This window comes from Castor canadensis, chromosome 15 (assembly GCF_047511655.1).
Source record: "Castor canadensis chromosome 15, mCasCan1.hap1v2, whole genome shotgun sequence".
Classification (NCBI taxonomy): domain Eukaryota; kingdom Metazoa; phylum Chordata; class Mammalia; order Rodentia; family Castoridae; genus Castor; species Castor canadensis.
In genome coordinates, this window is record NC_133400.1 from 35,589,189 (window position 1) to 35,600,053 (window position 10,865).

Consider the following 10,865-nt stretch of genomic DNA (forward strand, 5'->3'; position numbering starts at 1 on the left):
ATTGTTTCATTTTTCCTTACTGTCTCCAACACAGCAGACTTTTAATCAGTGCGAGCAGAAGTTCTAATGAAGTAAAGTCCACTTTTCCGCAGTTCACAACTAGCTGGAAATAATTGGGCTGAGACTCCCATCCAGACACTGCAGAGCCGCTGGCATCTTCCTGGAAACTGGCCTTAATTGCTTTGCTGATGTTGTTAAGTAGTCCTGAGGGGGTGGAAGTAGTAGTGCTGCCCACATATGCTAGGAAATAACACCCCTGAAATGTCTTCAAAGGGTCCTCAAAATCTTTCCAATTGGTAGTGGGGAAGAAAAAATAAAACCAAGTATGTTTTCTGCAGGCAGGCCTGGGGGAGCATGTAGAAGCTATGATATAAACCACCACAATTTGGTAAGGAGAAACTTCAATAGCCACATCAACAACTGTTTTCCTTCCTTTGAAAGCTAAGCAGGATCCCAAGTGTAGGGTGTGAGCATGCAAGTGTGTGTGCCCATGTCTGTGTTTCTGAGGTACAGCTTTAAGGAGAGTGCGAGGTTTGGGGGGCAGGTGACTGGCTCTGATTTTTGAATGGGAGGACTCATGGAGGCAGACCTGGAGGAGACAGAGATACTGGCTGGTCTGCAAGATTCTAAAATCACAAAGTCAAAACTTGGAAGAGCCCAAGGGATTCCTTCTTGATTCTCTCTCATCTCTACAGATGATGGGATGATGATAAGAGTAATAGCAGTAAACTGCTGGGCTTTGTTCACTTGTCATGCACATAGAAACTTGGAGTAGTTCTTTAAGTATGTTCTCTTATTCCTCATAACACCCAATAAAATGGGTGTTATTATTATCCCATGTTACGTGAAACAAGTAAACAAGTCAATAAGCAAGAGCACTCTTGCTTGCGGCAAGTGTTACCAAAAGTAATATAGCAGAGCATAACTCCTGGGATGGGTGGGAGGACTGGGAGGGCTGAGAAGAAATGAAACTTGAAAAATTTTTAAGGAGTCAACCATGCAGGCACCTGGAGGAAGAGCCTTTTAGGGAAGGTTAATACATCACCTAAAGATCTTAAAGCAGAATTTACCTTGGCTTGAAGAACAGAAAGAAGGCAGGTGTATCTGGAGCATAATAAATGAGAGGTCAAGTGGCAGGTCTATGGTCTGAATGTGTGTGTCTCCCCAAATTCTTATGTTGAAACCTGATCCCCAGTGGGATTAGGAGATGGTGCCTTTGGGAGCGGTCAGGTCTTGAGGGTGTATCCTTCTTGAGTGGGATTAGTGTCCTTATAAAAAAAGGTCCAAGGGAGCCTGTTCATCCTCTCTGAGGACATAGAAAGTGCTATTTATGAGGCATGGATTCCCACCAGACACAAAGTCTGCTGATACCTTGATCTTGGACTTGCCAGCTCCTAGAACTGTAAGAAATAACTCTGTTGTGTATAAGCCACCCAGTCTATGGTATTTTTCATTACAGCAGTTAGGACAGACTAAGACATAAAGTTGAGAGGGGACTAAATAACTTTGTGCAGGACCTGAAGGAACAGGCTACAGAATCAGAACGGTGTTCTCATCTCAATGGGAACGCACACCTTTTCTATGTAGGAGTGAAAAATCTCTGATTTATCTTCCAAAGGGCCTTTTTGGTTGCCCTAAAGAGGCAAGTTTCCAAACAGGTAGATCAACTAACAGGCTCCCACTGTTGGTCATACTGAGGTCTCAAAAAACAATAGATTGTTCTAATAATTATTATTATCCCAGAAAAGAATTAGCAACCAAGAGATGCACAGTTACATTTATAGGTTTCATTCCTTAATGAACCAAAAAGGTATGGAGTGTGGAAAACAGAAGGAGGAGCCTGGATGATAATGACGAAGCAGGAGTGGTTGAACAGCTGACATGCATCCTGAAATTGTGACAGTATAGTCCATAACCAAGGGGGACCTGGAATAAGCAAATCTGAAGTCAGCTATATCATCAGAACTTTGTCCTTGAATTTGCCACAACTTGTGCAGGATCTAGCCTGAGCTGACACACTTCCCAGACTGCATTGTTGATGTCTTTGAATCAGAAAGAGGAGATAAATAAACCTGTGAAGAGGGTCATGTGAGAGAAGTAGAAGTGTGTGCGTGCGTGTGTGTGTGCACACATGCACACATGTGTATGAAAGAGGGACAGAACTAGAAAAGACAGACTTCTCTTACCTTATCCCAAGCCGTAGCAATATTGCTATTTGAATTTTTTTTGCTTTTCTATTTAAAAAAGGGTAAATTAAAATACAATAAAACATTATGGAGGAGAAAAAGTCAAAAAAAGAAGAGCATTCTTCTGGCATTTGCTTCAAGGCTGCAAAATTAGAGTTAAGAATGACAGCATTGAGACAGATTTTTCTCCTATAAACTAGGTGTTGGAAAGTGTGCTTCATTTAAGTAAATCAATATCTTTAATTCTGGCCTGTTGCTCTGGATTTAGAGCCCGATTTCCAGGGAAATGTAGAAAGAGTCAAGCCTCATAACTTTGCAGTTTCCATGAAAAGGAAGTAAAAAACCAAGGAGGACAAAGTGGCTACTTGTAGAGACAATTTAACTTTCTTTTACTTCTTGGTAGAATATCGACTGTCTATGAAACCATATGGCATGGAAGAAAAATAAAGAGAAAAGGACTTAGGACTTTTTGGATGTGGGGCTGTGATTGTAACTATTATGGCCTGAGGTGACACTTGAGTAAAGATGACTTGTAGGAGATGAGGAAGCGAGCCAGGCAGAAGTGGGGGGAGGGAGTCCCAGGCCGAGAAGCCAGAAGCTCTGAGATTGGAGGGGCATGGCTGCCTCTAGGGAGGGAGGAGTTGAGTGTGACTGGCATAGTGGGAAAGAATGGAGGATGAGGTCAGAGGTAAGAGTATATGGGCCATGTGGGGTTTTATGTTTCAAACCAAGGAGTTAGCTTTTGCTCTGAGTGAGTTGGGAAGCTCTCAAGGGTTTTGAGATTAAAAAGTGACGTGAGCTACCTTACATATTAACTAGTGTGATCTTTGTTGAAAATATCCTGAGGAGAAGCAAAACAGAACCAGGCAGAAGAGTAGAGTGTTACTGCAAGACTCCAATAAACCCATCATGGTAGCTTGGTCTAGGGTTTGAATCAGTATGAGCAGCCAGAAGTTGTAAGATCTGGTTGTTTTGTTGAAGGAACCAATAAGGTGTGCTGATGAATGGGGTGGATGTGGAATGTAAGCTTAAAAAAGAAGAACAGAGTTGCCATGAACTGAAATGGGGGATATTAGTGAAAGCCAAGGTGTGGGGGCCAGAGATCAGGAGTCAAGGACTTGTTAAGTCTGAGACATTTTTTATGCATTCAAGGAGATACTGCATTTAGGTACATATCTCACGGTCAGCATGGAAGTCAGGTTGGAGATGCAAACATTCAGATGGTGATGCCTGGTCATGAGACTGCAAGAGCTCAATGAAGCAGCGAGGACAATCTGAGTACTGGGCTTTGGATCCTCCAGTTTTGGAATTTGATTGCCTTCAATATGGGGAGTTGGTCAATTTTACGAGGCAGTGAATGAAGGAAAAACTGCTGACCCAAGCTCTCATATTTGTTTTAACATTTCGTAGGCCTGTCACTTTTTTCTATGCATTAAGGCCAGGGATTTGTCCTTCCATCCATCTGTTCATCCATCAGTCCATCACACTTTTCTCTTTCATGGTAAGTGTGGAAAAACATGGAGCAATTTAGAAAACAGGATTCTTGAATGAGCTTTGTTTCTAGTTACTCACCAGCCACCTGCTTTCCTTAGCTTCAGGTTCCTCATTAGCCAACTGAGAGATGTCTAAAATGGCCCTGTGAGATGTTTAAAAGTGTTCCACTTCCCTGACATTCTAAGACTTTAAGAGTCTCAGAAAATTTTGGGAATCCTTATCTGACTTACCTAACATGGATCCCACTGGATAAATATGGCAAGAATTGCCCTTTACGTCTTACCTCTTCATTTATTTCGGGTTGTATATAAAGCACATAGACAAAAAGATATGAATCCTCTGGGTCCCCTGGTTTTAGGTTCTCAGATCCATCTTCATCCAAATTCCTTGAGCTTTTCTTTGCTCTGTGATGACTTTGCTGGATCGAGGTGCTGACACGCAGGTGTTGGAAGATTTGCTGAGCAGGCAGTTTGGGGAACAGAATGTCACATTGTCCAGGGGGCAGAGCATGAGCAGTTCTCACTGGGACCACTTGCTGATGGATGTTTGCCAGTTGGCTCATCTCTTCTTGTGATATTATTATTTTAGAGGCAAGAAAAGGCCAGAAGGTTTAAAAAATATGTATCTCAGAAGTCTTCTTTGTCATCAGTCAAGTTGCGACAGCTCTTATCCATATGCATGATGTAACATCAACTGGTTTCTAAGTTCGACCTCCAAGGTGTCTCCAGGCAAAATAGGCTGGTTCTTCCACAGATGCAGACTAAAGATTCTTTTACCTACCCTGTCTCAAATATCTGAGCAGATTTAAGTTTTGACCTTGGAGTTGAGGGTCCTTCTTGGGACCTTCATTTCATTCTAGGTTCATCCTGTGATGAGAATCCTGTATTTTTACATCAACTGTCTTCTGCCCTTCAAGCCATCTGTTCATTGCTAGTAAAAGTTATTAAAATAAATGACCACACCCAGCATCTGGATAGATCAGTCTTAGCCCTGGGTCACCTTGGTGGCTCCAGTGACTGGTAATGGGTTTGAAACTTTGGCATAGGCCAAAGGAAGGCGTGCCTAAGCATTGGCCGCTGGCTCCCAGACAGATGCTGGGCCTCTGGCCACGAGAATCTTTATTTATGATCTTCCTTCAACCTCTCTCAAGCAAGGCAGTTGTCATAATAGAGTAGGTACAATTTATTTTGGTCTTGGCAAAGGAATGTCCCCTTTCCCCAAGCTTTCATCTTCTTTTTCTCTCTTTCTCTGACATTATTTGTCAAATGATCCAAAGGCAATTTTTAATACCTTTACATCACATTGAAGCTAGTTCTGCTGGATTATAAATGATTAAATATCTTCTAGTCATCCACCTGCACAGTCTATAACAAATTATCCTAAAAGGAGATTAATTCCTTTATGATGTTGAATAAGAAGGTGACAAGAGAATGCCCTGCAGTCTTCAGAACCTAACAGTTAGACCGAAATCTTCTCATATATCTGGAAAATTGTTGGTTTTATGGAAAGGACTTTAGTCTCTCCTTCAAAGGTCATTTAGCAGGTATTTAATGGAGGTCTCATGGGATATAAGCCCTGTGTGTGGTGCTGCAAAACTTAGTTAACATGCAGAATCACATGAGAAGCTTTGTAGAAATGCAGATCGTTGGTACTTCTTCAGACCTACTGAGTCAGGATTTCATTGAGTGGAACCCAGGAACAAGCATTTTGGAAAAGCTGCCCAAGCTATTCTAATGCAGACAGTCCATACAGCTGTTCTGGAATCTCTGCTGAGGAGAGGGTAAGAGGAGGAGAGTGGCAGTTTGCTCATAGAGGGTTTACAGTCTCATGGGGACCCAGGACTTACCAGGATGCTTTATCCAGCAATACCATCTCTGGTTTAAAATGAAATTGTGTTTTGTAAACTGTGACACATTTATAATTTGAGTCAATAATAGAAACAGAATGTTCTGCAGAGAAAGAAGACTTGGGTGGCTTCATGAGGACCTGTGTGAAGAATGAAACTGCCATTGCACAGAAGTGGGGTTGAGTAAGTGGAGTGAAGATTCTATCTCTGCCTGTCTATGGTACCAATGATCTATCTAATCTATCCATCTAGTTTTGGTTCATTGGGCTAACTTCAATTTTTACTACCTATGATCTTTCTAACACATATGAAATGAGAAAGGGCCAGCTATTCTGAATTTGAGTTCTAACTGACCTTGCCAACTGCTGACTTTGAATAAATCTTTTTTCCTTTCTAGGTCTGTTTTCCCATCATTGATGACTCATAGGTCACTCCAGCTCCAACACTCTAGGAAAATGCATGAGACCTCTCTTCTGCCTTAGTAGGGAGAATCTAGTGGCCATAGGGAACTCTTTATTTCCTGTTAAAGGGTTCAATAGTACTTTCATTGCTCATCCAAAATATTGGTTTGTTAAGGATTGAGGTGGGAAAGGTATAAGAGCTTTGGTTGAATGTTAATTGATTATAGATCAAACTATGAAGGTGACCCATTCTCAAAAGACTAAATGTCAGCTCTATACTCTTTCTGGTATCATGTGATCTTTTTCTCAAAAGCAGATGCAAGGAGCAAAATACTAATATTCTGGGTAATTGTGGTGAATTGGAGCTATACTTAATTTGTAAAGTATTCTACTTATTATAGCAGCATAGGGTAATGGAAAAAGTAGTGTCATTTATACCTGTTACTTGGTAGGCTCTATGCTACTTCAAATAAGCTTATAAAGCCCAAATTGGAATGTTCTGGCCATTTTGTGTATTGGAATCTTGCCTTTCTCATTAAGTCAAATAGACAAATGGTAAGAACCAACAAGCATTCCTTGAGACACGCAGACTGATGAAGATGGGTTGTTGGTGATAAGAAGATTTGGGATGGGTATCAGGCCATTCTTTTCAGTGTCTTCTCTATGGCCGTGTGAGCACCCAATTTGTGCCTTTGGTCCAGCAATCCATACACTAACAGGATTCAGAACCCAGCTACTCCTTACCACTTAAAACCTGCATGCTTGAAGAAGCTTGTGGCTTATCTGAATGGGCTGTTTTCCCCTTATCTCTGACTCAGCTGGCTTCATGCTGTTTACTGAACACCTCATAGATGCCCTACACTGTGTGCTAAATACTCATCTCTCTAACATAACTTGCCTCTGATGGAAGCAGTAGGTTTTACCCACATTTGTTTCTCAGAAACAGAAGTTTAGAGATAGTAATCCACTTGTCTGAGATCCAAAAGAAATTAGGAGGTGAAGTCAAGGTCAAAACTTGGTTCTGTTTGGATTTTGGCCTCTTCCTTCTGCTATTGCCTCTTAGTTGGGCCAACATACAATGGCGCCTCTAATGTGTACTGAGTCAGAACAGTTCAGCCTTGGCGAGAAAGTCAACACTCCTGTGTGTTTGTCCTACAATTCTGCATTCAGCATTTCTTTCCACTCCCTTTCTTTATAAATACTTATGGAGCTGAATGGAAATGTACATTTGATTGCCACCCAATTAGGTGACTGGTCTTGAAGGCCAGGGGGAAAATAATTAGAATTGCACTGATATAGTGCACCTCCTCTCCAATGAGTTGTCTGTAGGTGCCCATTGGAAAGAAGCTTTGAGAACTCCAGCATTGCCTCCCAAATCCAGAGACCAAACACTTGCCCTTTCATAGAAACCAAATTATTGCTGTCTGTGTTTGTGTACAAGAGGGAGGGTGAGATGACTAAAAGGGTGATCATTTCTTTGAGTAAGAAATAAGACAATGGAGTTTACAGGGAAATTATCTATAGAATTAATCTAATCATCTAAATAAAATTTTACTTATTGGAGACCATTTATTCTAATGACTCAGTAATGTCACTCTCTCTGTTTTCTAAATGAAAGAAAGACAACCTATTATGAAAAGGAAATTAGCTGCAGATATTGGAAGGCTGGTACAGGTGTTTTGAGCCATAAGCTTTGTAGCAGATATTTATGACTTGATCCTATGCAAATGTGAAGCTAGTTTAAAGAACATTGCTGCCTATGTGACCACATAAATAATAAATAGAACTTTAGATATTATACATTTAATGTCACATTTCTGGTAATTTTTTTTTGATTCTTTGGGAGCTTCCAGAAATCAGATGGAATATTATAAGGACCCAAGGGTTTCATTTCCTACACTATTTATATAAATTTAAGGATTCCATGGAAAAGCAAATTGGGAAATACCTCCTTAGAGTTTGTTTGATTATATTCACAGGGAAACAAACACCTCAAACCTGCTAGGTTTTGCTTGTTCTGTGTTTGCCACAGAAATGAATATTACACCATTTGTGCCTTAGCAACCTGAAAAATGCACTGGAACTTTATTTTGCATTCAAGACAAACGATGTCTCTTTTGTTTTGCATTTAAAATAGGAACAGTGCATCAATAACCCTGGCCTAACCTCACTCAGCACCTGCAAAGGGAGACGGGGAGGCCAGCATAATTGAGTATGTGACTTCAGCTCCAAACAAGGACAGGGCGAATGTGGTTTTACCCTTGTGAGGGAGGTTAGAAGGAGACAGTACTTTTTTCTTGAAGGATGACTGCATTCCTTTGTTGAGTGCTGTAGCTCCATGATGCAGGCCAACAATGTACAAGGTGGACTTGAAGCCATTGTGACAGTGGAGAGACTGTTGGTAGCCACAATCTTGACCTGCTGAGGCTGAGGGTGTTTCACAAGCATGGCTTTGGTCACACGTCATCACTTCATGCCCTTGACAGCAATGTTTGGTAAGAAGAAAAGTGGCTGAAGATTCCCTTCCAAAGAATGGGGAACCTGGGGTCCAGAGGAACCTGGATCCTACTTTCTTACTTGACTTTAGTCACCCAGCATGGCATGGATTGGAAATAGTTTGGTAAGGAGCTTTCTGAATCAAAGCCAAGGTCATGCTGCTAGCGCCTCCATACCTCCTCTCCACTTTGCCTGGCAGTGATAGCTTTGCTCAGGGTGTGATTTTACCTCTTTTCCTACCAAAACTCAACTGCTCTGAATTTCTAGTGTCCTGGGTGAAACTTGACAAAGCAGGATGGAGCATTAAGAGGCTTAGATTGTGGTTTTAGGATAAGATAGAACTATGCCTGCCTCCTGTGTGAACTTAAGCAAGATACTTTTCTGACCTTTGCACTTTCACCTGAAATGGAAATAATAACACATTTCAGATGAAGTAGAATGATATGTATTATACAGTAGTTAGCTATTATAAGCCCCCAGATTAATATTGTAATAATTGTCCTTGATGGTTTAATCTAATTTCATCTTGAATGGAAGATGAAATGTGATCTTCCATTGTGAAGGGAATTTTGGAGATGCTGTTGGAATGCTCACATCATATCTCGAGGGAGGCTCATTCTGTACCTCAGTTAAGGCTTAGAACAGAATGTCCTCACAGGGAAAAATTGTTGGGGTACTTGCTTAACCCATTGTATTTTGAGTATGGGCTCATTGAGACCCAGAGGCAGAAAGGAAACTGCAATGGTTTGAGTGCATCCTCCAGGGGTTCATGTACAAGAAGCTTGGTCTCTAGTGTGGTGGTGTTGAGAGCCAGTTTGTAACTTCTAAGGGGTAGGTTTCTAATGGGAGGTGTTTGGGTCATTGGGAGTGCTGCCTTCAGAAAAGATTAACCATAGCTCTTCTGGGACCTTAGTTCCCATTAGAGAGGGAGTTATAAAAGAGCAATCATGGCCCCTCCCTGTTCTCTGGCTCCCATCTTGTTATGTGATCTCTCCCTCTCATATCCACTCTGCCATTGTGATACCATCACCACGATGTCCTCACCAGAGCTCAGTTTATGCTGGCAACATGCTCTTGAATCTCTAAATCTGGCAGTGAAATAAACTTCTTTTTCATGTTACTCAGATTGCAATATTTTGTCACAGCAATAAAAAATGGATACATGCAGGGACACATAGAACGTGAGTGGAAGGAGAAGGGAGGAGGATGCAAAGTGGGCATGTGATATATAGAACTGAGGTGGAGCCATGAGAACAGCTGGAAGAGGCCTTCTGAGTGCTCATCTTAAGCCAGATAAGTTGGGCTGGGAACTGGGGTTCTAATGCCGTGGGTTCTAGCTCCTCATTGGGAAAGGTTTTCTGATCATGAAACAGAGTGAGGATCCCTTGCTGCTCACAAGGCTGCCGGGGAATCAAATGAGACAAAGGATGTCAAGGTTGTGAAATTCTGAGGCTGTCTGTGGTTAGCTTCCTTGTCCTGCCTGACTTGGTGATTCTGAGATTGCCTGCTTACCTCTGCTCTCTTAGAGTTCAAGTCTATGGTGTGCACACTCAGTGGTTCCATTAGCAAGGACTCTGGTTATAAGTGACAGAAAAGGGACTCAAACTGACTTGTTGGGAGGGGGCATTATTTATTCATGTGCCTTAGGAGTTCAAGGTAGTGCTGGCTTCATCTCCATCTCTCAGCATTGCCTTTCTTATTGTCATTTTTGTTTTTTAAACACCAATCTCAAGCAGGCTTTCCCCATGTGGAGGCCAAGACTCCATATCAGGCAGCCTTTGGCCTGGCTCCTGTTTAGAATGGAGAAGGCTTCTTTTCCAATAATTCAACCAAAAGCTCCAGGATTGGATCTTATTGAACCAATGTCGGTCACATGTTTCGTCCGAACAAATCATTAGGGTCAGGACAATGGGATATGCTATTTTACTACAGATGGTAACATCTACCTTTCTGGAGTAGATTTTAGGGTCCCCTGCTCCCACACTATACCATCACATGTACTGTGTGTGTGTGTGTGAGAGAGAGAGAGAGTGAGAGAGAGAACTTTAAAGTCTAGAAATTTGATTAAAAGTTTTGATAAGTAAAATTCTAAGAAAACTAAACTTACTACTAGGTAAACCAACAGGATGATAGCCAGTCAATATCTGATAAGACACCTCCCCCCCATCCCCTAGGTTTGCTGCTGTTCTGGCAGAGCAATGCAGCTCAGCTTTCATTGGCACTAACTTCTTCCTTTCAACTGCTCTCTTCCCGCCTCTTTGATCTCTGCTTCTCTCAGCCTTTCTTCCCCTTCTCTCAATCCCTCAGGTAGGGACAGGGGACTGACTGCTAAGGCAGGGGTCTGGCCTCACTTGGGGTCCTGCAGGCCTCCTCTCTCTCAGTACCAGGGGCAATTTCCTGCCTCTTGGCCTCTCTCTGGATCTTGGTTACTCCATTCTGGTG